Source organism: Aedes albopictus, chromosome 1 (genome assembly GCF_035046485.1).
Source record: "Aedes albopictus strain Foshan chromosome 1, AalbF5, whole genome shotgun sequence".
NCBI lineage: Eukaryota > Metazoa > Arthropoda > Insecta > Diptera > Culicidae > Aedes > Aedes albopictus.
In genome coordinates, this window is record NC_085136.1 from 296,030,172 (window position 1) to 296,056,976 (window position 26,805).

General features: G+C 37.7%; 1 protein-coding gene across 2 annotated transcripts in view; it reads left to right on the top strand.

Moving 5' to 3' along the window:
• Positions 1-211: 211 nt before the first annotated feature.
• The window catches only part of LOC115267376 (neuropeptide F receptor), a 77,656-nt gene continuing 51,062 nt past the window's right edge, over positions 212-26,805 (top strand). For both annotated transcript variants that reach the window (XR_009996571.1, XM_062847030.1), the window contains exon 1: positions 212-1,184. The gene's annotated coding sequence lies outside the window, so the exon portion shown is untranslated. The remainder of the gene's footprint in view (positions 1,185-26,805) is intronic.

The window sequence follows — 26,805 nt, forward strand, 5'->3', positions numbered from 1 at the left end:
GCACATCTAACAGCGGCGGCCGGCGGGCGTGACGGATAACCAGACAGATAGACAGACAGTACAGTGCAGTGTCGTATCTAACAGTATATTTCATTCTCGATTGCCAAGCACGTCGGACGGGGCCATATGTTTTGGTTCCCGGAGCTACTGGTGTAGAATTTTATACGTTTATCTTCGGCGGACTGAGCGAGATTTGTGGTGGAACCACGTGCCAGTGCGCATCCACGAAGGCGCAGGTCAAAACAAACGGCGCTTCGGCCGCCGGTGGTTGGTGCTACCGGGCAGAAGCCGAATTTTCCAGCATCAACAAGTGAATTGTCCTTTCCGGGGATGGGACTGCTTAGTCTACCGATGGCACGGAACCATCAAAGTTCAGTGTCACGCTTGCTTCCGCCCGGTTCGGATGTGTTGTCTGATCTCGCCTGGAATTCGGTTAAACAGGCGTTACTACAGTTTGGATGGAAACAGTCTGCCTAGCTGATGGGAATATAAGTGTATCGGTTCTGACTACTGAATGAAATACGGTTGCAACAGGAAATCCTAATTTCGGCAGCACGTTATTGGTGACATTGTGTGGTCGTGATTGATATATGAGATTGTGCTGGCGGTGGAAAACGAAGGCTTACGGAGGATAAACCAGAAAATCTTGGATTACGGAGTAAATGCGTTGATTGAATTCGGCTATGATGAAGCATGATATCGGCTCTCTTATTGGGCTGTCGTTCAAGACATGCAGTGAGTTTCATTGAAATTTTGTCTCGTGGAGTTAATGGATAAATGAAACAAGAAGAGTGTATGTACCCCCTGGAATTTCACAATCCTGTGCCATTTATGATCACATCGACGGGATGTATCCGCGTTTGGTGCAAAGTGTGGAGGTCTATAGCAACATGATCATTTAATGGAATACCGTGTCAAGAGGATCCTTTCAACGAGTGAATGAGTGCCATCGTGATATATTAAATTTCTCATCTGCAAAGTGAATTATATTAAATTCTTGTTTCGTTATGGTGCTGGGACGGTACAAGTAATGCCGAGTTTGGAAGTAGTCATATAAATAGCTCATTACATTATCACACACGATTTTAAAGCATCCCAATGTGGAAGATTATATTAGAACATCTTGAAAATTTCAGTTAAGTTTGTATTAAGTGCTTCGAAATGGGTTACAACGGTATGCGAAGGTGAGTTTTGAAAAAAAGGAAACACATTTGGATAATCTTTCTCATTATTGAAAAGGGTTAATGCAAAACTTGAACTTGAACGATTTGAAGAAAAAACCGAGGACCGTTTACCGCCATAAAAAAAAAACCCTGAAAATATGATGATGATGAACCTGGGCGTGTTAGTGGAATGAAAGGTGACAGTGAAGACGACCTTGCAGTTCAGGTCGAAATATGTAGCTGTCAAAGAATACACATTCTTAATGTAATTAAAAGAAATAGTACCTAACCCGAATTTCTTTTACCTTCTGGAAGTATTTTACTGCCTTGGGTAAAACATAGGGTATTTTTCAACTTGCAATTTGAGCTATAGTTAACGAGATTGCGCTTGCTTAGAAATAATTCAAGTTGATTTAAAATACATACTTATTATTAAAATGTAGTGGCATACGTAGGACCGCACATCAAACACACATTCTAAAAAGGTATAGCTTTGAATATGTTATAGAAATTTTATTCTTTTTTTTTGGCGAATCTTTAGAAGTTTAGTTTTTTGAAATTTTGGACGAAAAAATGTAGTGAAATCTTATGATAGAATCATATAATACACTTAATTTGAACTTAAAAATTCAAGAGAAATATCGAGAAGTGTCTTTTGTTAAATTATCTGGAAAAAATCTAACTAAAGCCTGTATCCGCAATAATCGGGACACAGAAGTACGTCAGTAGCTCGATAATGAATCGGTAAAATTGGCCAAATAATTGACTGAGAACTCTTTGGTGTATGGTTATCATTTGTGCCAAATTTCATAAAAATCGATGCATTACTTTTAACTGTGGATGAAAAACAAACAGACGTGGTTTTAAGCATTTTGTACAATTATGATCAATTTTCATTCGCAGACTAGATGGTTCTTTTACGCTACAGTTCAAAGTTCTGTGATAATAATTATGAAATTTTGTTAGCAGCTATGATACTTATAGAGACACTTTCTTGCAAAATTACATCAACTTTGATCAATTGGTTTGAAAGCTACTTATGTTGATAGGGGTGAATGTTAGTGAAAATTTTTCGTGTTTTTCATGTGCGATATTTGCCTATTCATAGCTTTTGAATTTCTCTGCCAATTTTATTGAAATTTTCACAGAAGCTAGTTGATTATGTGTATATTATGCCTGCAAAATTTGATAATTATCAGTATTGTACTTTCAATAGTACAATCGAAACAAAAAAAGGTGCTGACTAATTGCTGCCCGAGAGGCTAAAATCACGTTCAGTGCCAATGCATATTTCGACTATAAATTTGTAAAAAGCGCATCGATTTTTTTGAAATTTGGCTCATGCAACACATGTTTATTGAAAGGTCTGTGGTCCAAATTTCAGCCATTTCCTTTACCAAATTCAAAAGTTACAGCGCTGACAAGCAAAACTAGGGGCTGTTCAAAATTCAATGGCGCACATTCTACTCTTTTATCGCTACAACAAAAAGTACTGCACCGATTCACATGAAATTTGTAGGTGAAATGAACACATCTTAAGATGTTATTAGATAATATTTGAGCAATTTTAATGTATCAATTGCAGAGTTACAACTGTATTTCTGTGTCCCGATTATTGCGGATACAGGCTTTAATAGAGAATTTATTCGTGGGATTCTTGAAAATTTTCAAAAGAAAGCTTTTTGTAGTTTTCGGAAATATTTTGAGAAAAATATTTTGGTTCAAGGGAAGAAAAGTCCTGGTTAAATACTAGGTGGATTCACAGAAAAAACTTCTCAAGAAATATACAAGATTATTTTAGGAAAAATCGATTGAAAAATTTCTTATCATTGGAGTAATTGCTTTTTGGAGATTTTTTTGTGATTCCTGTCCTTGGGGCAAGTCACTGCGCAGGAGATATTTTTTTTCATCACCATTTTTCTCAGATTTTTTTTCCAAATTGTTCCCGTTCCAACAAATGTGTTGCCTGGTACCACCGCTAAACCTAAACAATATTGCCCTATAATCCGGTTTTGAGTATGTCTTTCGACAAATTTCGTCGAACATTGGTAGACTGAGTAACTCCGAATTTATCAAAGTGACTCTCGTTTGCATAGGGTCTTGCCCCTAGTTCCTGCAGTATTTTTGAGAGATTCTCAAGTGAAGTATTTGTCTATTTCTACACACCTAGAAAATATCATGTAATTTTAAGTATCCTGATCCTGACATATACGAGCATCTTCAAAAACGCAAATTTAGAGGTTATAACATGTAAATTGACGTCTTTCAAGACACCCCAAAATAAAACTTATTTTTTATTAGCGTCTAACAATCGCTAGAACCGATTCGACAGATAAAACATAGAAAAGTAAAATATCGTTATGCATGAGATTCGAACATCGGATCTTCTGATCGTGAGCCACATTTCTTACCTCTAGGCTATTTCACCGAGTTAGAAGGTGACTGATGAACGTGATACTGATTCTACGTTTCTGGTGAAACAGATTTGTTGACATCTAACGCAATCAACCAGCACTTACATGATGCGCGTAAAATTGAGTCCCTTTTGTGATTCAGTCTTGAAAACGTTTACGTTCTTTGGTGATTCCGTTTCGTGGAATTTTCAGAATTTTTAAGTGTGTAGGCTTGGAAGTATTTCTAGATTCATTAGTTTCAGCAGAAATCACTGGGGAAATTCAGACAGAAAATACCGTTCCGGAATATTGCAGAAATCCCAGAAGGCCTTCCATTTGATGAATTGGATTATCCATTGGAGTTGTTTTTGAATCTTCTTCCGAGGAAGTAATTAAGAAACGCTAGAAAATTATTAAATTATCTATAGACATTAATCAAATTTCTTATAGAGCTAGCTTAAGTCGAAATACACATTCATAAAACAAAAAATTTCTTGAAAAATAACAGGCGGAATCTGTGGGTGCATTGATACATAAATGTTTGGAGGGATTCAATTACCTTCAAGGAGTCCATTGTGAAATCCAGGAAGAGATTCTCGGAGTTATTCTTAGACCATGACGAGCTGCAAAAATCAAGCATCGTGACAGACTTGGAAATTTGGTAAAGTTTTTGTAGTGGCGAAAGTCACATTTTTTACTACAAGGATAGTTTTTTTATCCTGTATTTCTTGCGGGAAACTCGATAAAAACTATCACCAAATAATGTCAAAATTTAAAACTCGTTAATAACTTGATGATTTAATGGCTATATCGGTCTTTTTCTACTCATAGTTTAAGGGAGTAGAGATCAAAGTGGATAATGAAATGATAGATTTGATAGAATTCGCTAGGTAGCGACCAAGTGTGAAAATTTTATAGAAGGTGAAATTAGGCAAGTAGGCAACGAATACATCGAATGCGTGAAACTTCTGCCGTATGACCTGTGCTTTTAAACAGATTGGCTTGGTTGGTAGTTCATACCACCTTTCACCAAGACTGGCAAAAGTTTCAGGCGCCCGACTGCCTATCTATTGTTCTGTTTTCATCATTCATTACCTAGCGATTACTATGATATCACATATTTAATTATCCACTTTGGTCTCTACTCCCTTATACTATGACTAGAAAAAGACCGATATAGCCATTGAATCATCAAGTTATTAATAGATACGGTCGATAAATCAGAATATGATATAAAACTCGTTAGGATCCCAAGAAATTCATCCATGTAATTTTAACAGAAAAACATAATTTTAAATAGAAAGCTTCAAACACTGCTGGGAAATTTTATTTTTTACAGCTTTGAAAATAATATTGATAGCAGGCGTACCAGCTCTAGCGAGCTGGAAACCTAGAAAATAAAGACAACAAAATGGGGATTTACCTGACTCGCGCTTTTGAAGCTTGGAACATTTTTTAAATATAAAAATAAGCAACATTTTCTTCTCTAACCAAAACATACCGCCTCGCATGGGAGGTTTTAACTGATATGAAAAAAGTGACTAACAGTCTTGCATTGTGTAACGTTTAGCCGCGCCGAAATTCGTTGTTTTGATTAAGATTTTATGACTTAGAGTCATGCTAAGAAGAGTCAGAGTCATAATTTCATGACTCGGAATCATTTTATTTCATCACTCGGAGTCATGTTTACAGGAATCAGAGTCATAATTTCATGACTAAGCGTCATGATATTTAATTTCTAAAACATGATCAACTTTGCATAACGCTTTTTGCAATCATGACTTGTAGTCATGACTTGTAGTCATGATAATCATACCATGAAGCGGTAAGGTTTATGATTTAAAGGAAGAAACACACTTGTTATTGAAAACTTTGAAGAAATGCTCAGCCTGAACACTCAGTTAAAATTCATGAGAATTTATCTGTTCTACATGTCGTCTGATATAAGCCTACTGTTGGGGATCATACGTGGGGCCGGAATCGTCATAAGTTAATTATTTTATTCACCATACACTCCTGCGCAGATTCAATTCCGCAACGAAAGAAAGGCCCTAGTGACCAACTCCCAATATCAGCACGCTGGAAAGTGAATCACGTGTCACAAAATCCGTTTGTCGTCGCGAGTGTCCGTGGTATTGAAATTTGTGGCTGCCTATAGGGTGTCCCAGAAATGCGCGGTAGTGATCGCGCCAACACCTACCAAGTTATAACCCTCCTCGTGTACACTTCACTAATGTCAGTTCCTCTGTTAAATACAAACTGTTCAAGGAATACCAGATCAACTTCGGTGTATATCTATTCCACTCATTTTTAACGAAAAGTACCAACATGTCAATTCCTGTAAGAGATTCTTCACTGATGGGTCTCGCATAAATGGATCCACTGATTTCGGTGTCTTCAATGAAAATTTCACCGCCTACCGCAAACTTCAGGAACCTTGTTCGGTTTACGTTGCTGAGCTGGCAGCAATCAACTTCGCTTTGGGGATGATTTCCAACATGCCCGTAGACCATTTCTTCATCTTCTTGGATAGACTCCGAGGCACTCCGGTCGATGAAACCTGTAAAACATCCATCTTACTTTCTTACAAAAACAAGGGAGCAGATGGGTGTACTGGTCAAAAGATCATACAAGATTACCTTTGTATGGGTCCCCTCACATTGCTCAATTTATGGCAATGAGAAGATGGACTCTCTTGCAAAGGTGGGCGCACAGGAAGGTGAGATCTATGATAGAAGAATTGCACATGATGATTTTTTTTTCCATTTTGTTCGCCAGAGTTCCCTTCAAAGTTGGCAAAATGATTGGCGAGATGGCCAGCTGGGACGATGGTTACATTCCAATATTCCTAATGTTTCCTTGCGAGTGTGGTAGTATAGTTTGGATGCAAGTCACAATTTTATTCACGTTGAGCCATGTTTGAACTAAGTGCGGTTCCGGTTATGATGACATCGACCACGTAGTTTGGCAATGCCCGGTTAATGACGCCCCCAGAGCACTACTTTTGGATACTCTTGAGGCCCGAGGTAGACAACCCATTGTTCTTGTGAGAGATGTGTTGGGGACCCGCGATGTCACATACATGGGATGTATTTTCAACTTTCTTCGCTCTGCTTGTATAAAAGTTTGATTCGCTTGTGTTTTCTTCTCCAGTTTTTTCTCTGTTTTGTCCACTTTGTGTTACCAAGCTACTCCTGGCCATCCGGAAGACCAAGTCCCACAACAAGTTGGTACCAGTACCACAAGGCACCGATTACGCTAGCAAGATGCGATTCACCCCCGGATGTGCTGCAGTGAAACCTTTGGTCCAATCCTTACCCTGTCCATATCCCTCAAAATGTGACCTTCTAACCTCGAGCTGCCACGAGTACCCTGGATTCCACCCATTACTAACAGATATCATTAAAAAGTTATTACTCTGTATAATGTATACTATTAAGTACGAAAAAAAAGATCTTCGGCTCTGTAAAGCGTTATACGCTATTGAGCCTCAAATAACTGAACTAAATAAAAAAAAAATGATTTCAGGACTTGATTTGGGATTTTTCGACTGGAACTGGATCTTATTGCGTAGAAACGGCTATCTCAGTCTTAATTTACGACGATTTGTTTTATTCTACCCGACGTTTCGGCCATGGGTTTTGGCCTTTTTCAAGGGAAAACTGTATTTGTACAAAGTATTCATTCATTCATTCATTCATTCATTTCAGGACTTTAACTATAAATTTAACAACGTTTTTTTCCCTTGCTCAAAGTTTCTTTGGAATTGAAAATTAAGAAGCCACAAACGAACAAAAAATTTTAAGGAAAAATCGGAATGTCGGAATGTTGTCTATCTGGCTGAGAAATCGAAAAAAAAATCTGGAATTTTGTATGTTCCCGTGAGCGAAAGAAAGTCTCTTTCAACCTGGATTTTGAACTCAAGAGGTGAACGTTTGGTGCCTTTCTTTACACTCCTAGAATTGTTCATGGTGGATAGGGGGTCACTGCTAGGCAGATTCCGAAGTTTTATTACAGCAGTACTGGGCGGTGTGGTCCAGCTGCTCACAATTCATGCAATTCATTACCATCGTTACATACAGCCTCCCAGGTAGCTGAAGTTTGCCAATCGTCAGCAGATCTGGTAATGTTGATGCAATGAAGGTCACACACAATTCATCAGATGGTGTGTAAACCGTCTTTTCGTCCTCCTGCTAGACCGAATGCAGTTGCCGGCAATCCAGTATCTGGACAGGAGGTAGAGAAGGATTGTGGAAGCGACCACATCCTTCCATGATCGCTTCGCAGGTCAACGATTCGTCGGTGACTTTCCTGGGCTGGGAAGGCAAACATGATACTCAAGCGTAAAAAGTACACAGGCCACAATCTCATTAGCCTGTTTTCGGTCACCTACAGTGACCCGAAGCTAAGCTGTACCGACCATGTTAATGGAGACAGCGGAAGAATACCGCTTAGTCAGACAACGAAAATTGCACTTTTCGACGAATAATGGCTCTGCCAATGAAACAAACCTTCCAAGCGCAGCTTGGGATAACTGAGTTGCCCAAAATTGACTGTGTCACTGCCGATTGCAAGTTTCTGTGCTGCGACGTGGAATCTTCCGAATTCTGCGTTTCAAGCGGGTCCAAAATTCTTCGAGACGGGACCGATAGGCTCAATATCGAACGGCGAAGAGCAACAGACGACGGCCTGACTCTACAAGACACCGTGTTCGGATGGATTGTTTCCGGTCCCTTTCCCGAGAGTCCGCAGTGCCGCATCTTACTCTTTAACCCATGCATGTTCAACGGCGGAGATCAAAAACAAACTCTCCCGGTTCTGAGAAGTGGAGTGGAGACTTGCCAGTCAACCAGCTGGCTCTCATGCTCTGTCAGTCGGAGAATCGGCATATTCGTGGAACATACTTGGGTAACTTATTCTCTTCTTTCACCTTTTGACAGCTGCTCAACTGCTTGAAAGCTCCATTCAGTACAAATTTTAAAATAGCTTTCAAATTTATTCATTGGCATCATCAATTACGAAAATTTGAAATTTGATCAAGTTTAGCGTGCAGACTCAGAATCATCGGTTATCTTGAATGATTGAAGCCACAAATCTGCAGATGTATTTGTATAGTTTAAACAAAGCCCCAGGATTCCAAAGCATCTTCTACATTCCGAGATATATTTGGAGATATCACAAACTCCTTGGGAAGCTCTTCAGAATACTTTCAAGAATTTATGTTGGAATACATGAGAATATTTATCAGAAACTTCTTGACTTTTCATTCAACAGGGTTTGGTTGATTTGATTCTGGAGTTTCTTCAGTATTTCAAAAAAGTTCTTCTATGCGATATATTCTTTCAGTGTTTGGTAAAATATTTAGAGCAATTGTACAAAACGTCGTACACAGAGAAACAGACATCATACTACACAGCAAAAAAATTCTTGTGATATCACATCATTTTCACTGCACATCAGTCACGTCGTAAAAGTGATGTACAAATTACATCCCTTCCACGCAGCAAATTAGCCGCCGCAGCTTGACAGTGGGTCTAGCAATCGCTAGAACCAAAACGATAGATGATTCATATATATGTATAATATTGGTATGGATTCGTACACTGATCCGCTGATTGAGAGGCATATCCCTTGCCTCTCGGCTATTCCACCGAGTTTAAGGGTAGATGATAAATATGATACTGCTTCTAGGTATCTGCTGGAATGGGTTTGTTGATACTATTCGATGCCAACTACGGTGTACATGGTGAGTGTGATAATTGTTGGAAAACGATGCAACACAGTGAAATTACGTTCGAAAATGGATACGTCGCCAAAAATTACGCGCCTGGATATTACAAAATTATTTGCTGTGTACGCTCCCTTCCCATCGGACATATTTTTAACGGTTGCTCAAATATTCGATAGTTGGTCGATTGACCACTCGCGGTGCTGGCATCGTGTTTGCTCCTGTTTGGCGTTCACTCACTACTGTCTCTCCCATGCAATCTATATCCACTACTAGGAGGAGAAACCCCTTCTCTTTCAGATAGTGGAGGCTTATCACGAGGGAGAGATGTAATACAATCCACAGCTTTGGAATAAAGTATTGTATCAAAATACAGTTACGCCCTGTTGAATTGTTGGTGCCGATCTCAGGATCGAAGAAGATGTAGGTTGAATTGCGATGAAGAGCCGACCTACTGATACCTGATGGGGCGAAGTAAGAATTGGGTTCAGGTTAGCTTTCGGCTCCGCAGAATCGTTAGCTGTTCTGTGGCGATGTTGATTACGCACCTTGTCTAGCGAAGTGGGGAGACGGGGGTTCAAATGCCAACAGAACCACGTGATTTTTTTTTCGCAATGTTCTATTTCATTTTTTTTTAAACAGTTGCGCTTCAGGCTTCACATACAGTATGCGGCAGGAAAAAATGCGAAAGTGTTTTTCAACTTCAAACCTCATTTTCATACATTTGACATTAACCAATCTATGTTTCAACGTTCCATGATCTATAATAGGCTAGTTTTCTGAAAAGTTAATTAAAAATAATTCCCATTTTGGTCACTAACCTTTACAGGGCGGCGCCTGAAGATGAAGACAACCAGAATTTTCAAAACCGCAGAAAATCGCACAGGTCGCTAAATTTCGCATCTGATAAAACAAAATTTTTGATTTTCTCTACAATATCATCAAATATATGTACTTATTTCATCTGGTATGTGAAACTACATGGCTCTGGATCAGTGTGGTCTGGTTGTTCATCGAATTTGAGCTTATTTTGTTACTGTTATAGTCATTTTGTTTAATGACCATTGGGCGCGCAGTTGATTGATATCCGCTTATTAGGTCTACATTATCACATGTTAAACATCAAATATGTTCATTTTTATTTTTCAGTGCTAGAATATAGACATTGACTTATACACTGTCATGAAAAATACACATATATATCCTATATTTAGCGTGTAATAGTGCCTTGAACTTTTCGCATTTTTTCCTGCCGCACCCTGTATGTGTAATATATTTTTAACCTACGAACATGCTAAATAATTGTTTTTTTTATTACGTAGTGTGACACAGTGTATTATCGGCAGGTTTGTTCTCTTCGTCATAAGGGGTTTTTGTCGGCCAAATTGCCTGAGACTTGGTCGTATAATTCAGCTTGTTTGGAAAAGATTTGAAGCCAATTTTGAGTTCAATAGGTTTTAAAAAAAAACCCATGACGAAGAGAACAATACGGCCGAAAATACGTAAGTGTCCCTATATTCTCTCTCTACAAACGAACTTGTATAATTTTTCTCACAAGCTTAACCTCTTTCGCTTGGAAAAATTCGTACTGGCACGCATGCATAGTCGAAAACCCCCAACCCCTCGAAGACCACCCATGTCAATGTGCCAATAAATTCCTCCTCCGGGAAATGCTCCGTGACGACGTAAGATGATGCACAGATGTTTCAAGTTTGGCTCCAAGACGAGCGAGTCAGACGTCACTCTGCCATAAATAGTTTGCCACTTCATGGAAGTACCCCACTTTTATCACACTGGCTGCAATCATTCAGATTCGGAAGTTGATTTTCTTTGTCACTTCTTTACTGTTACACTCCTACTTGGAGGAAGAAACATGTTTCCAGAAACAGTCACTCCTGCTTCACAATGTTCTGCCTGAGTGGCATGCCCGTGCTCAGAAAAGTCCCCGGACTCGACTAAATTACTGTCAATATCAAACTCTTCGGATAAGTAGGTAGCTAGCTATTTATACGATTTATCTACACATCAACTGAGCGCTAGGTCCCATAGCCCAGCTGAAGTTATTTGATCGATTCCGTGTGATGAACGAGGGCCCATTTCCCGAAACGATGAAATGGATTGGAAGTGATAGATCCATTTACCGACGGAAAAGTTTTTTTTTTGTTTTATCTTGTCATTTGATATGAGCTGCATGTGATTTGTTGCCATGTGCTGGTGGAGCTTGGTGGGTATTGACGTAAACGATCTACACCATAATACGCTTTAGCAAGGTACGTCGACATTGTTAAGATTGTTTGCTGTTAGGTGGGATGGCGGTTAAAATAAGAAGCTTACCATGTTGTCGAGCTGGAATTTGCATGCCAAAACCGAGCAACTTACATAAGACCTTCAGCACAGATAGACGTCTGTGCTGTGAGGAGAAACCTCGTTCCCATGGTTCTTACTCCCTCCCCTTTACGATTCGGAAAATCACATCTAATGCTGATGGCACATTTAGTTTTTTGTTTGCCTTTGTTAAAATAGCTTCTCAGAACATCATCCATGGCACTTAAGTTTGCCCATAGGAAAAGACGGGTGGAACTATAAGATTTTGTTCAATTTCTTTTATTAGTACAGTAAAGCATTAAGCTAATGCTGGTGATGTAAATTCATATGGTTCAATTTAATTTTTAGATCTGCAAATAAAACAGTGTAGGATAATTTACCAAGTGTTGAACGGTTAGTACTGAAATTTTTGTTTTCGTTTGTTATTTCGTGCTTATTTTCATTTTAGTTTTGTGTCCAGCTAGTCAATTGGCTTCTTTAGCGGTGTTGAGATAATTCAATTTACGAAATCTGCCTGCCAAACTGAACCGAAATCCAAATTTTCATGAATTTTTATGTCCGGGAACCTATTTAAAAATCAATTTGAAGTTTGTATGGGAGCAATTTGTGGAATCATCTCTCATCACATTTTGTACTGAACGGAGCTGTCAAAAGATGATTTAAAAAAATCTCTTTGAAATTGATTATAGGCACCAAAATAAAGTTCTAAGAATCTGAAAAAAAAATTTAGTGGCTCAGAAAAAGATGCTCTTTTGCATGAAATTGGAAAAACAAGACATTTTTTTTTTAATTTAGAAACCCAATTGAGTGAAAATACATTCAAAGGACAAAGAATCGCTTCTCATTCAAAGAGAGCTCTGGTGGATTGGAATCGTTTTAATCAGGATAGCAATCATGACTGAAAAGGTTTGACTAGAGGCAGAGCCGTAGCGTGGTCCCATGGCGCCTTTGGCAAGCATCAAAACTGATGCCCCACGACAATTGGACATTGTAAATATGTAAAAGTTTGAAATTATTCATTTTTTTTCAACTCTTGAGTTTTATTATTTTTTGAATTTAACGTTCAACTTCATATCGTTAAAAAAAAACTTAATTGAGTTTCCGGGATTTTTAGGAATCGACAAACGATTTGTTTTACCCATTTTCGGAGATAAGTTCAATTGGTTTTACCAGAATTTTCCAATTACTTTTCCAAAGGTTTTTCTGAAGTTTAATTAACATATTTCCCAGAAGATCAGTAAGAATATTTTCAGTAATTATTAGATGAAACATAGACATTCAGGAGGGATTTCTCAAGAAATCTATCTATGAGTTTTTGTTGGAACCTCTGGAAGAATTCCTGCTGGAACGAAATTATGCAAGAATCTCTGGAGGAATTCCTGCAGGAATATCCGGAGTAATATACCTGATGAGAATTCGGGAGACATTTCAGCAAGTATTTCCAATGGAACTAATTTAGTAGTTCTTTCAGGAAAACATGGAGCAGTTCATAATGAAATGCCTGAAGGAATTCCTGGAAGAATTTGTAGAGAAACACTGGAATAATTTCTAAAAGAATACTTGGAAGAATTCTTGCAGGATTTTCTGTAAAAGTTTCATAAGGAATCTCTGAAGGAATACAAGTATTACAAATAGAAATATCAACTCCCTGCAGATTTTTTGAAGAAATCATTGGAGGTGATTTTGAAGGTATCCTTGAAGAAAATTTACAAATTTATCCCTGAAATATTTTTTGAAAAAATATTTGCAGAAATTTTCAAAGGAAACCGTGGAAGTTTATCTAATAAAACTATCGGGAGAAATATTGGGAGGAATCCTTTCTGAATAAATTCCTAGATAACTTCCTGAAAGACTTCATGGAGGAATTTCCAAAATAGTCCTTCGAAAAAATTTGAGAGTAATCTCCAGAAGGATTTTTGTTTTTTTTTCTGAAAGAATCATCGAAGGATTTTCCGTAAAAATCCCTGGAGCTATTATCTGAAATCCCTAGTAGTATTTCTAAAAGAGATTTTAAAATATTTTCTGAAACAAACCCAGAAAGAAATTTCGAGGTGATACTAGATGAAATTTACGAAGTAATTTCTTATGTATTAAATTTGTTTTGAGGAAATGAAAGGAACTATAAGACTTGAATGGTTTCTGCTAGATTTTCAAGAGTTAAAATTCAAATAAACATTTACAGGAAATAACAATGGTAAGAACTGACAGAGCATCATCTGAATACTTTCCATTTGAAATACTTCTTGTCAAAACTGTAAAATATTCAATGAATGCAAAGAATATCATCGGAAGTAACCTCAAGACATTCGCCAGTGGGAATGGTTAGGAATTTTCAGAAAGAAACTTGCACTAGAATTTCTAAAGCACATAGATTTCGCTTTGTTTATTAAAAAATAATTTCTCATAATTAAATAGAAGATTAAATGCTAGCTAACATCACGGTAAAGGGTGATACGGTCAAAATTTGTTTCATAATTTGAGACTGCGTACACCAAAGCGGCTGATTTTTGGACCAGTATTGGTACATTATATGTAGCTTATACCATAAAATTTTCATCAAAATCGGTTCAGTATTTGCGGAGATATTGTGAATCCTGAAAACTGCAATTTTAAAATTTTGTACAAAGAGGATTAAAAAATAAGAACACATTTTTACTCTTTTTTTTATAGAGCCAGAAATACTGAACCAATTTCAATGAAAATTTTTCTGTGTGTAAAGTATACATATCAAAATGTTGTGTATAAATTTCATTCAATTTGATCCAGCCGTTACAAAGTTGTATTTGTTTAGGTGGTCAAATTTTGGCAAATTTTGCCAAGTCAAGTCAAATTTTGGTCACACAATTTTTTTCATAACTTTAGATTGCGTACACCAAAACAGCTGATTTTTGGATCAGTAATGGTACATTATATGTAGCTGGTACCATAAAATTTTCATCAAAATCGGTCGAGTATTTGCGGAGATATTGTTGAACCCTGAGATCCGCAATTTTAAAATGTTGTGCAAAGAGGATTCACACATTTTTACTGTTTTATTTATAGAGCCAGAGATACTTAACCGATTTCAATGAAAATTTTTCTGTATATGAAGTATGCATATCAAAATGTTGTGTAAAAATTTCATTCAATTTTATCCAGCCGTTACAAAGTTATATTTGGTTAAATGCCACCCGGTCAGTTTTTTTCATATTCAAACTGCTACAACTTTGAAAGTATTCATACAAAATGGCTCAAAATTTTACTTAGAACGCATTTTCATAATAGTACTATACAGTAAAATTTTGATAAAAATCGGAGCAGTATTGGTAGTTCTATAATCAAAATTGTGCTTTATTGACTTTAAATTTCCGAAAATTTACTATGGAGCGCCTTTGTACAAAATTTTAAAAAGGTAGGTCGATGGTTTTGTCTATATATCAACCAATACTCAACCGATTTTGATGAAAATTGTATGGTACAAGCTACATATAATGTAGCAATACTGGTCCAAAAATCAGCTGTTTTGGTGTACGCAGTCTAAAGTTATGAAAAAAATTGTGTGACCAAATTTTGACCGTATCACCCTTTATGTATTCAAAATAATCTAGAGAAATCTGTTTTTTAGAATTCAGGAGAACATAAAAACACATTGTTGGCGCAGATCAGAAGATAAAACACAGTCCTTTAGTTGCCAAACTGTGCAACTTTAAAGCTGCAATAATATTTTATTATTAATAAATTTCACATGAAAAAAGGAGATAAATTTACTTACATTTCTGTATACTCTTAACTATTAAAACCTGCGCTACAATACAATAATTAATTCTAAGGCTCTATACTGCAGAGGCTTCTAATTACTGGGAGTACCTACTACGTACTCAACAAACTGATAGGGGAGCGTCCATAAATTACGTCACGCAAAAATTGCTCATTTTCAACCCCCCCTCCCCCCTATGTCACACTTTTTGTATTAGACCTCTGAAATTTTTGTATGGGTTGTCACACTTTAATGAACCCCCCCTCCCCCCTAAAAGCGTGACGTAATTTATGGACGTTCCCTAGCTAACTGACCGTGCTCAAACTGTCTGCACAATATGTGTGAATAGAGTTTACCCGCCGTCTATCTGTATAATGTATATCGGTGCGTAGGGATGAGCTGGTTGCTTCACACATTGGACTCTTTGTCGCACCGCACAGTGGTTGCGGTCAGTGTCTAAAAAATTCAGCCCAATGATGTTCAATCAGTGCGAAAACGAACACAAATAAATGAATGCAGTCTACCACCAACATGACGCCGAGAATGAACATGACAAAGAGAAAGCAAGACAATGAGCGCGACGCCTCGTATTGTAATCAACGGTAGCTGAAGTTCTGTTTTGATATTCAGCCCGAGCTCGGTGAATATGAATTTGATTTTTTTAATTTGGAAATGACTTTTTGTGATTCTAGGCTATTTAGGGCACGTAAATGTCGATATGTTGCCCTAATTATATTTATTATGCTTGCTTTAGATGAATGGTACGCACCAGCAGTACTTTTTGCTTCTAAATCGTGTTTAAACCAAAAAAATCAATTGAATATGAATATGCTGACTTTGAATATCAGTGGGTGGTTTAAATTCAGAAGACAGCGAGGTAATGAATTTTTAATTGCTCGAACTTCAGAGAGTGGCACACAGGTTGTCAAGACGATAATCAAAACAAAAACAAATCTACGACGCATTAGCCACTGGGCGTCGGTGCGGATGACTGTAATTTGACAAATTAAGACACTGGTTGCGGTAACACACATGATCAATCTTTCATACTATAAGTAATGAAATATTGATAACTTTCAAGAAAACAATAGCATTATTCTGCTTCCTTCTAGCCTTGACCCTTTTTTATTTATTTGTTTATTTGTTTTTTTCGGTATGCCCAACTGACCCGTAATGGTCTTATTGAACCTCTTAAAACTAAAATACAACAAAACATATTTATAACTACTTCACTACAGTAAATATCTTTAAACATTACATAACAATTCCATACATTATATTACAATCTATACAATCAACGCGGATATAAAAACATTCATCTCAAGGTCATTTAAACTAACATAAAAACACTTTTGAAAAACATCATTTGACAAATTCAGTTCGTATTTAGGGCTTCCAAGTATCATTCATCCGATTTACAAATTCACGATATCTAATTCGTTTAGGCCACGTAGATGCGCTCAATGCTAAAGGTTTCAAATCCGTTCTCAATACAGCTTTAAACGACACATATTCTAATACAGATACATTTTTGTTTTTGGGCACAAGCTTTACTACATCATTACAGTACGATAAAGGAACATTTAGAGAACGTGAAATTAACACACTGATATCATTTTCTGTGGCACTACTATCGACATTACTTAGGGACAACGAAAAAGTTTCACACTCAGGCATTTGCATGGAACACGGCGATACTTCAGGCTCAGGCTGTACTCGTTCACCAGTATAACCATATCGTTTGGTCTGTCGAGAGGTTTGGGAGAAGATACAGGCGTAGATTGACAAATCGGAGCAGGTACATTAGGCTTCGGAATAACTTTTGAAAGCATTTCGGCGATTTCTTTTACTGCGCATTTCACATCGTTAAGCTGATCTTCAACCGATAGGGCGAATTCGTGGGATGATTCCGTGTTCGTACTTGCATCGGCATGCATTCTCTCTCTCATCCTACAGAATAGCGCCATACAGGCATCGCACATCCAAATAATAGGGAATCGCGCCACTTGGGCGGTGGCTTCTATTTTCGTCTGTTTTCCGCTATAACTCAGTCAAATTTGAACCAATTGACACAATTTTTGGAATGCGGTGAGATAGGTATAGCATCTACCCGTGTACAATATTTCAAGTCAACTGGTTCAAAATTGACTGAGTTATAGTGGAAAACAGACGAATATAGAAGCCACCGTCCAAGTGGCACGATACCCTATTGCCGGATAACGCACACAGATCGTCTTCGGTGATACCGACACAGGCAGCGTGGAAATATTTGGCGCAATTTTCTTCACACACCGTATACAGGTCATTATCAACGTTGACAGCGAGTGAGCACTTTTTGCATTTTTTATCCATTGTAATGGGATGGAGCTGAAATGACCAAATCAATCGTAAATTAACTAATATCACTGATGAATGTAATGCAAATTCGTGTTGAAGAGCTAGTCTAGTCACTAATCAATAAGCACATTTAATTTCGGTGATTTTTATCAACCAAATTTGCACTTTTAACCGTTCAGAACAGAGCGAATGAAAATAACGTGCGTATGCAGGCAGATACGAACAACTTTCTGAGGTTGGCGCCCTTGGCGTGGGCCAACCTGGCCAACCGCACGCTACGGCTCTGACTAGAGGGGAAAAATACTGAAGATAAGAACCCTTTTTAAAGCCCCTGGACCATTCCTGGAAACCCACACAACTCCCTAGAACACCCCTGAAACTCCTTGAAAATCTCTGGATCGCTGCTAAACCCCTGGAACGCCTTGGAATACTCCTGGAACCACTTAATATATTTGGTTCCTCTGGAACATCCCTAGAACGCCCTTTAAACCGCTTGAAATGCACGATGTTAAATTGTTAAAGACATCCTTCCAGTTCTTGTAACTATGCTGTGACTGATATTTGTGGTCGATTTGCCAGCAAAGCTTATTTCGTAACAGTAATTTCTTTAAATTTATCTTCAGAATTGTGCCCTTTTCGTGCCATCAGCCTGTCCTGTCATGAGCGCACGGCGATAGCACACGACAGCCGGTCAGGTATTGCGGAAAAATAGGAAAAATCCAGCGGGGTTGCGGTGGTTTCGACCGCCGCAGTTGTTCCGCAAATGTCAAAGTGATCGGTGCACGCTAAAAATCACTGACCCAGTTGGTTGCCATAAAATACAAAAATAATGAAACATTTTCTATTTTTTGGTTTCTGTAATCACAATTACTGCTGCAATATGTAACTTATTTTTAAACTGAATTTTGTGTAGTTTCAGCACTTTTTTATGAAGCTAATCGCCTCAAAACATGATTAAAATTTTCGACAATTTATTTTTGTTGCAAGGTTGTGTGCATGCTTTTTTTAGTGTGCAGCAATTTGATGTTCGCGGAACAAGTCTTCTTTGCCTTAATAAGTTTGAAATGCCCCTGAAACCTTTGGGTAGCTCCAGACACCCTTTAAAACGTCCCCTGAAATACACACTAGATACTAGATTTATTCATCACTGCCCTGAATGATTTTTATGCACGATGCTGGAAATCAGTGTATTGAGCTCGTTTTACCCCACTCTCTCTCACACATACTTTATTGAGAAAATCCTCATTTATTCCCAACTGGCGTACAAAATAAATGACTTATTTAACTCATATTAGTGTAAAAACATCCATGGTATCGGTAATTTGACATAAAGTTGGCTCTGCTCTTATCGATTGCGATCCACTCCGGGCAAAGATGCATGTTAAATTTCAAATAAATAGGGGATATTGGGGTTATTTGAAGATATGTCAATATTTAAGGCTGTGCGGTGAGTCAAACCCGCTCTATTCGATACTACGGAAGTTTTTACACGAAAACAAATTAAGTAAATCGTTTATTTTTCACTCCACGATTTTTCTAAAAAGGTGAAAAAGAGAGATAGCGGGGTAAAACGGGCCCGATACTCTAATTTCCAGCATCGTGCGGCGGATGACACCATCCTAATCTGAAACTATGGAGATTTTTACAGATTATGTCAAAAATTCATTTAAATCCATCCACTCCGAGCAGAGATATTGAATTTATTCGCGTTTTATACCTATTTTCCCCATTGTGCAATGGCACAAAAAAGGGTTCAGTGTACCCAACCTATTTTGCATGGATTTAGAGTCTCCAACTCTTTCAAACAGCCGCCATCTTGAACCTTAAGAATTGCCTTAAAATAATCTCTTGTTCAAATGCAGAGTTTTTCCAACAAGATTGTGGATGCGTTTTTTTTTCTAAAAAACTACAATATCTTCAGCAAATACGTGTATTTTCTTCTTGTTCTGCATAAAGTTTTGGTGTTTGGTTCAAACTTTTTATTACCCACGGTATCCGTCCAGCTTCATTGCAGGAAATAAATCATATTTGTGCATATAACTTTACGAATTATGATATATCAGCCATTCCATGAAAAATGAATAGATTTGAAAATAAAAGAGCTTCGATATTGCTTAAATTATGTAGGAATGATCTTCACCAAAAATAATTAGTCCCATATTTTCTTTGTTTCGCGATCAGGGTGGCCATTAAAAAAAGATGATCCAAAAAACGACATTTCTTTAATTTTGATGACGGTTTACCTAACTTTTGAACCAATTGACAGATTTGCAATCTTTTTTATGAATGAAAAGATTATTAGTGTTCGCGCAAGGGCGGATAAACTGATTTATTTGTCTTACATATAAATCTTGGGGTAGAATACACCCTCACATATACTTCTTTGCACAAACAATTAGTTTTAGACATAAGAAAAAATATTGCGTAAAAAATAGTTAACTTAAATATGCAAAAATGGACAAAGTACCAGTGTTTTTATGATTTACACAATATTTGACCTCAAAGACTTTACTTTTTTATATTTTTTAACGAAAGTTCTCACATCATGTAAAACATATAGAAATGTTCTTCAAGTCGTTATTCAGCTTCATTTTTTTTTTGAAAATTTCAAGTTTTGTCATCATATATGTATGGAATGATCATGCGTCTCCATCACTTTAAAATTACCGTTTATTATATTTATTATTAATTTTCATTTAAATAGCCAGCCACGGACTACTGGGTGAACATCAACAGTTAGTAAAACAAAATGCCAGCGAATTTGCCTGCTGCAGAGTGATAATCCTCCATGAGTTGCTTTCTTCAGATGTTCCTTCTGAATTCCTCCATAAATTTCTTCTGATTTTCCTACGGAAGTTTCATCTCAGATTCCTTCTGCAATTCCTCCAGAAGTGCCTTCAGATTTTGATCTAAAAGTTTTGTCTAAGCTTTCGCCAGAGGTTCTTTCGAGGGACTCTTAGGAGTACCTGCTGAAATAACTTTAACAGTTTCTTCTGGTGTTCCTCCAGGAATTAATTCTGGGAATCCACACGAAGTTTCTTCTTGGATTCGTCAAGAAGTTGCTTTTAGGATCGTTTTTGCTTAATTACTCCAGCAGTTCCATCTGGAAATTCTTCAAAAGTTTCATCCGTGATTTTTCAAGGAGTTCTTTCTGAGATTCCTTAAGGAATTTCTTAGAGTCTTTGTGGGATTCCTTCAAAAGCTCCTTCGAGAATTTCCTCAAGAGATCCTTTACGGATACCTCCTGGAGTTCCTTCTGGGATTCCTCCAAGATTTTCCAAGATTGACCAGATGTTGCTTCTGGAATTTATTCCTCTTTCTGGGAATGTCAGCCGCGATTTCTTCCGAATTTCACTCCATCCTTTTACGATTTCTTCATGAATCTTCTGGGATTTTCAAGGAGTTTCTTCTAAGATTCCTCCTTTGCAAATTCCGAGATTTGTTCAGGTATTTCTTCCGGGATTTTTACAGGATTTTTTTTCTGGATTCCTTAAGAAATTCCTTCAGTAATTCCTCATGACGTATGGTCATTCCATGCGTAAATGAGCGCAAAACTTGAAATTACAAAAATGCAGCTCAAAAACGACTTGAACATCATTTCTAATGTTTGATATGCTATGTAAAAACTTTCGTTAAAAATATAAAAAAGCATAATCGTTGTGATTCAACATCGTGAAAATCGTTAAAATCTTATATTTTGTCCATTTTTTCGCGAAATTTTTTTCTAAAATCTTGAGTTAATAATATTTTCATTCGTAACAAGGATTGCAAACCGGACAGTGGGTTCAAAAGTAATGACAGTTCAAAAATTAAAAAAAAAGAGAAAAGTCGTTTTTTAGACCACTCAGATTTTAAAATGGCCACCCTAAGGGGCTGTCCATAAACCACGTGGTCATTAGGGGGGGGGGGGGGGGGGAGGGGGGTTCGGCCAATGACCATTTTGTATGGACCAATAAAAAAATTTGTATGGTCTATTGATCACGCGGGGGGGTTTGAAAAGTCCCAAAAAAATGACCACGTGGTTTATGGACAGCCCCTAATGGCGAAACAAAATATTACGGGACTATTTTTTTTTGTCTGTATTAACGAGACTTTTAGCCCTAGGCTAGTCCGTCTCGGGACCCACGCTTTACTTCCCTTCCGAAGCAAGAACTCACATTTTGTGAGTTTGTCGGGAGTGGGATTCGATCCCAGGTCCTCGGCATGATAGTCAAGTGTAAAGTGTGTCAAGTGTCAACCATCACACCAGATCCGCTCCACATTACGGAACTATTTATTTTTGGTACAGATCATTCCTACCGAGTTTGAGCAATATCGGAGCACTTTTATTTTCGAGTCTTTTCTTTTTTCATGGAATGGCTGATGTTCAATCACGTTTTATGGGGAGATTTTAGTTTTCTTGTACACAGACGTCAGTATTACCACATGGTGGTTACGTCAAAACGTTCTTTTCAATATGCTCACATGTTTTAGAACAAACACATTTTTTTAATAATTGGAGCATATGCTATACATGGTGTAGGATATGTTAAGCTAAAAAAGTGGATTTTGACCTATGTGGCGTTTACGTCACCTATGCGAATATGGGCAGTGATGGTGAACGATTTAATAATACAGATGCAGATGATTTTGTTTTTCGAATCGAGCTTATCGCTTATTGTGACAACTGCTATTGATCAAAAATGATTGTGTCGAACAAAAAATAATCGCACAATTATATGCAAGAAACGCTGTTATTTAAAACTCCTTCCACAGTTTCGAAAATTATTTTTATATTATTTTAAACATTCTTTGATGATTTCCTTGAGAATACATTCTGTCAATTTTTTGTACATTCAAACAACAATTTCTGAGTGAATTCTTTTAACAATTTCTATGGAAACTCTTTCGGAAATCCAGCGTGAGGTACGTTAGATAATCTCTTCAGAAATTTCAATAAATTTGACCACTGTGAATTCCTTTCAATTTTATCCTTTGGGAAATTGCTTCAACAATAAATATTGAAATTTATTCAGTAATATATTTCAAATTCGTTTAGCAATTAGCTTGGGTTTCGACAATTCATTTCAGAACTCCTTTGGAATTTATTTGGTTAAGCAGTTTCTTAAAGTAAGCCGTTAATTCCTTTGGAAAATTATTCGGAAATGTATTCAGAAATTATTATCAACAATTCCAATCTCATTGGAAATTTCTTCGGCAACTTTATTGAAATTGCTTCTACAATTTATTTGTAATTTAATCTCAAATTCCTCTGGAAATTCCATCGACATTTCCATGAGGTGACAATTGTTTATGAGAATTTCTTCGGCAATCACTTGAACACTTTGTTTAGTCATTATTTTGGAAATTACTTCGCAATTGGCAATTTTAACGGCAACTCTTCTAGAAAATGATTCGGTTATTCCTTTTAAATTTTGCTCGATAGTTTCTCAGGTAACTTTTTTGGCAATTCCTTAGGTCATTACATTGGAAATTTCTCAGGTTATTTCTTTGGAAAGTTAGGAATTTATAATGAAAATTACTGAAGCAATTGGCAAAGAAATTACAAAGTGGATTGAGGGAATTTCCAAAGACACTTAAGTAAAAAAACACTGAACGGGAAATTACCCAAAAGGTATCGGAAGGAATTAATAAAAATGCTTAAAAAGTTCTCAAGGTAGTTATCGAAGAAATTTATGTAGAAATGTAAGAAATAAGAAAGCATTCCCAGCCAAATCAACTTCCAAAAATTTTGCCGGAAAAGTTAAAAAAAAAAATACAAGAAATCACCACAGAATTTCACAAAGAAATTTCCGAATGTATTTTCAAAGAATATACCGCAGAAGTTGCGGAAGTATTGTCAAAAGAATTGAAATGAGAAATTTCCAAAGTTATTGCTGAATTATTTTCGGAGGAGTTGCCTAAAAAGTAATCCAAAGAAAATATCAAAAACAAATGTAGAAGAAATTTGCCAAAGGAATTGTCGATAGAAATGGTATTGCGAATACTTGAGCATATCTTATTGGATAGTTTATGGCAAGATTACATTTTTTGGAAAGTCACTATCTACATCACCTTATTTATTTCAAATCATTGCTTCATATAAAAATATCATCAAATGTTGATCATCGTTTATGTGCTCCGATATTCTGAAATTTAAGCACCATCAACTTTTCCAGCAAAATTCATAAAGAACCAATTCCATCAGCTCTGTCGTTGAATTTTTCCGCATTATCTCCCATTAGCAGTTGGTAGTGCAGACGTCTATTGGTTGCGTGCCTACGAATAGCTACTGCCATGATTAATGTGGGCCCTTAATTTTATACCTCTCCGAAGAAGTAGAAGCAGAAGGCGAATCTCATTTGCATAAACGGGCAATTTGTTGCCTACTAAGAAGTGAAATATGCAGGCTTAATCAAGCTTAGTTCGTTAATTTTGCGTTCATGGCGATCAAAAGAACTGATTTTGCCTTTTTCAATTTTTTGATGTACGAGGCGAGGTTGTAAAACTTATGAACACCAAATTTTATTTTACACGGGCCGTTTTTTTGCTATAATTCGGTCAATTTTTAAACAAATCGGATGAAAATGTGTGCATAGAAAGTCACGGTCAGCTCAGGTGAGCAGTATTCGTATTTCGTACACTAATATTGCTCACCTGTGCTGACTGTGGCTCAATCAAGTCAATAGGTTCGAAATTGACTAAGCTGTAGCAAATTCAAAAAAGAAGCAACGTGTAACTTATAAACCTTATATATGAGTATTACCAGTGGAATGGATAGAAGGTGTCGTGTGTTCCATCTACAAAAAGGGCGACAAGTTGGATTGCGGGAACTACCGCGCGATCACACTACTTAGCGCTGCCTACAAGATACTCTCTCAAATTTTATGCTGCCGTCTATGACAGAATGCAAGAGAGTTCGTGGGGCGATATCAAACAGTATTCATGGGTGAACGCACTACAACGGACCTGATGCTCGCCATCCGCCATGTGTTGTAGAAATGCCGCGAATACAACGTGCTCACACATCCCTTGTTCATCGATTTTAAATCGGCGTATGATACAATCGATTGACACCAGCTATGGAAGATTATGCACGAAGACGGATTCCCGGATAGAATTAATCAAGGCGATGGATCGAGTGATGTGCGTAGTTCGAGTATCAGGGACACTCTCGAGTCCCTTCGAATCTCGCAGAGGGTTACGGCAAGGTGATGGTCTTTCGTGCTTGCTGTTCAACATTGCTTTAGAGGGTGTAATTGGGAGAGCGGGGATAAACACGAATGGGACGATTTTCACGAAGTCCGTTCAACTGCTTGGTTTCGCTGATGATATTGATATTGTTGCTCGTAAACTTGAAACAAAGGCGGAAACGTACATCCGACTAAAGAGTGAAGCCAGGCGAATCGGATTAGTCATTAATGTGTCGAAGACAAAGTACATGATGGCAAAGGGCTCCAGGGAGGAATCACCGCGCCCGCCACCCCGAATTTCTATCGACGGTGATGAAATCAAGGCGGTTGAAGAATTGATGTACTTGAGCTCACTGTTGACCGCTGACAACGACAGCAACAGAGAAATACAGAGACGTATTGTGGCAGGAAATCGAGCTTCTTTGGACTCCGCAGAACTCAACGATCGAACAAAGTTCGCCGTCACACGAAGTTAACTATCTACAAAACGCTGATTAGACCGGTCGTTCTCTATGGGTACGAACCATGGACTCTACGTGCAGAAAGAGAGGATGAATGCCATTCCACCGCTACAAGAAAATGTGGTGCTCAGCGAGCTAGGTGGGTCGATCAAGTGGATGACGATTTGCGAACCCTTCGCAGAAGGCGGAACTAGAGACACACAGCCATGGATCGAGTATAATGGAGATGACTCCTACGTACAGCAGAGGACACTCAGGCCTTAGTCTGACCGGTAAGCTAAGTAACTTATAATCCTTGGAGTACCTGGCAGTAGCTGGGCATAAAGATCCTAAAATAGATAAATAAAAAAAGGTCTCCAGTTAGCCTAGTGATTAAGATCGCCAATCCGGAGACAGCAGGTTCGATTCCCGTTCCAGTCGGGAAAATTTTCTCGACTTCCTGGACAAATTCATGCAATGGCAGGCAAAGAAAACCCTTCAATTAATAACTGTGGGAGTGCTTAAAGAACACTAAGTTGAAGCGAGGCAGACCAAGTCGTAGTGGGGACGTAGAGCCATAAAGAAGAAGAAGAAGAAGAAGAAGAAGAAGAAGAAGAAGAAGAAGAAGAAGAAGAAGAATAACTTGATAACTTGCGCCACTTATCAGCGAAATCACAACTAAGTAATTGGTGAAAAATCTTGTTGTTCGCTCTCGAGCTTCTGAAACCATTCCAAATAAAAAAAAGACCATAAAATGTCGCATGTTATAGCTTATGAGTGTAAATATCTCACTGAACATGCATGAACTGCGCAAGTTTGATGATTCAAATATTTATTTGAATCATATTTCGCGAAAACTTTTCAATCACCTACAAAAATACAAAACGTTTCCATCTAATGTTGCACACAAAGTTAGTCAAAAACTACATCTATTACCCATCATAAATCACCTCCCCCCGCCCATTCTGGTGTGCAGATTGCACGTGGCTACCGGTGGTGCAATCTCCTGAAAGGAAGCATTCAAGTATTCTCAAGTGCTTTTTTAAGTTTTCTTGGAAATTGCTTAGCTACCTTCGAATTGTGTGCATCGAGACGATAACACCTCTCTCCGGTGCGGTGTAGTCTGTATCCAAGCCAAGCCGGGGCAATCTTCACGTCGGCGTCGGCGTTGAATTGGTACTGGTAAGGTACATAGGTACATAAATCAACATTTTCCATTGAAAGTGCCATGTCTTGGAGAGCTCAAGTGTTGCAATAAAACGTTAACCGTACGGAATTGGTGCACGGAGGTTGGAGCAGATTGTGCATGTGCAGGTGTGTGCCGAGTTGGTGTCGGAACGACTTAAGGGGTTATGAAGTTAATTTTCTTTATGACTTTGGAAAATAGAATGGTGGATTATACCTGCATGAAACTTCTGTAACCCAATATTGTGTGCACTTGATGGTAGGATGTGAGGGTTCGAGTATTTGTTTGGATCGAAGGGAACCAATTTGCTGTAAATCACGTTCGA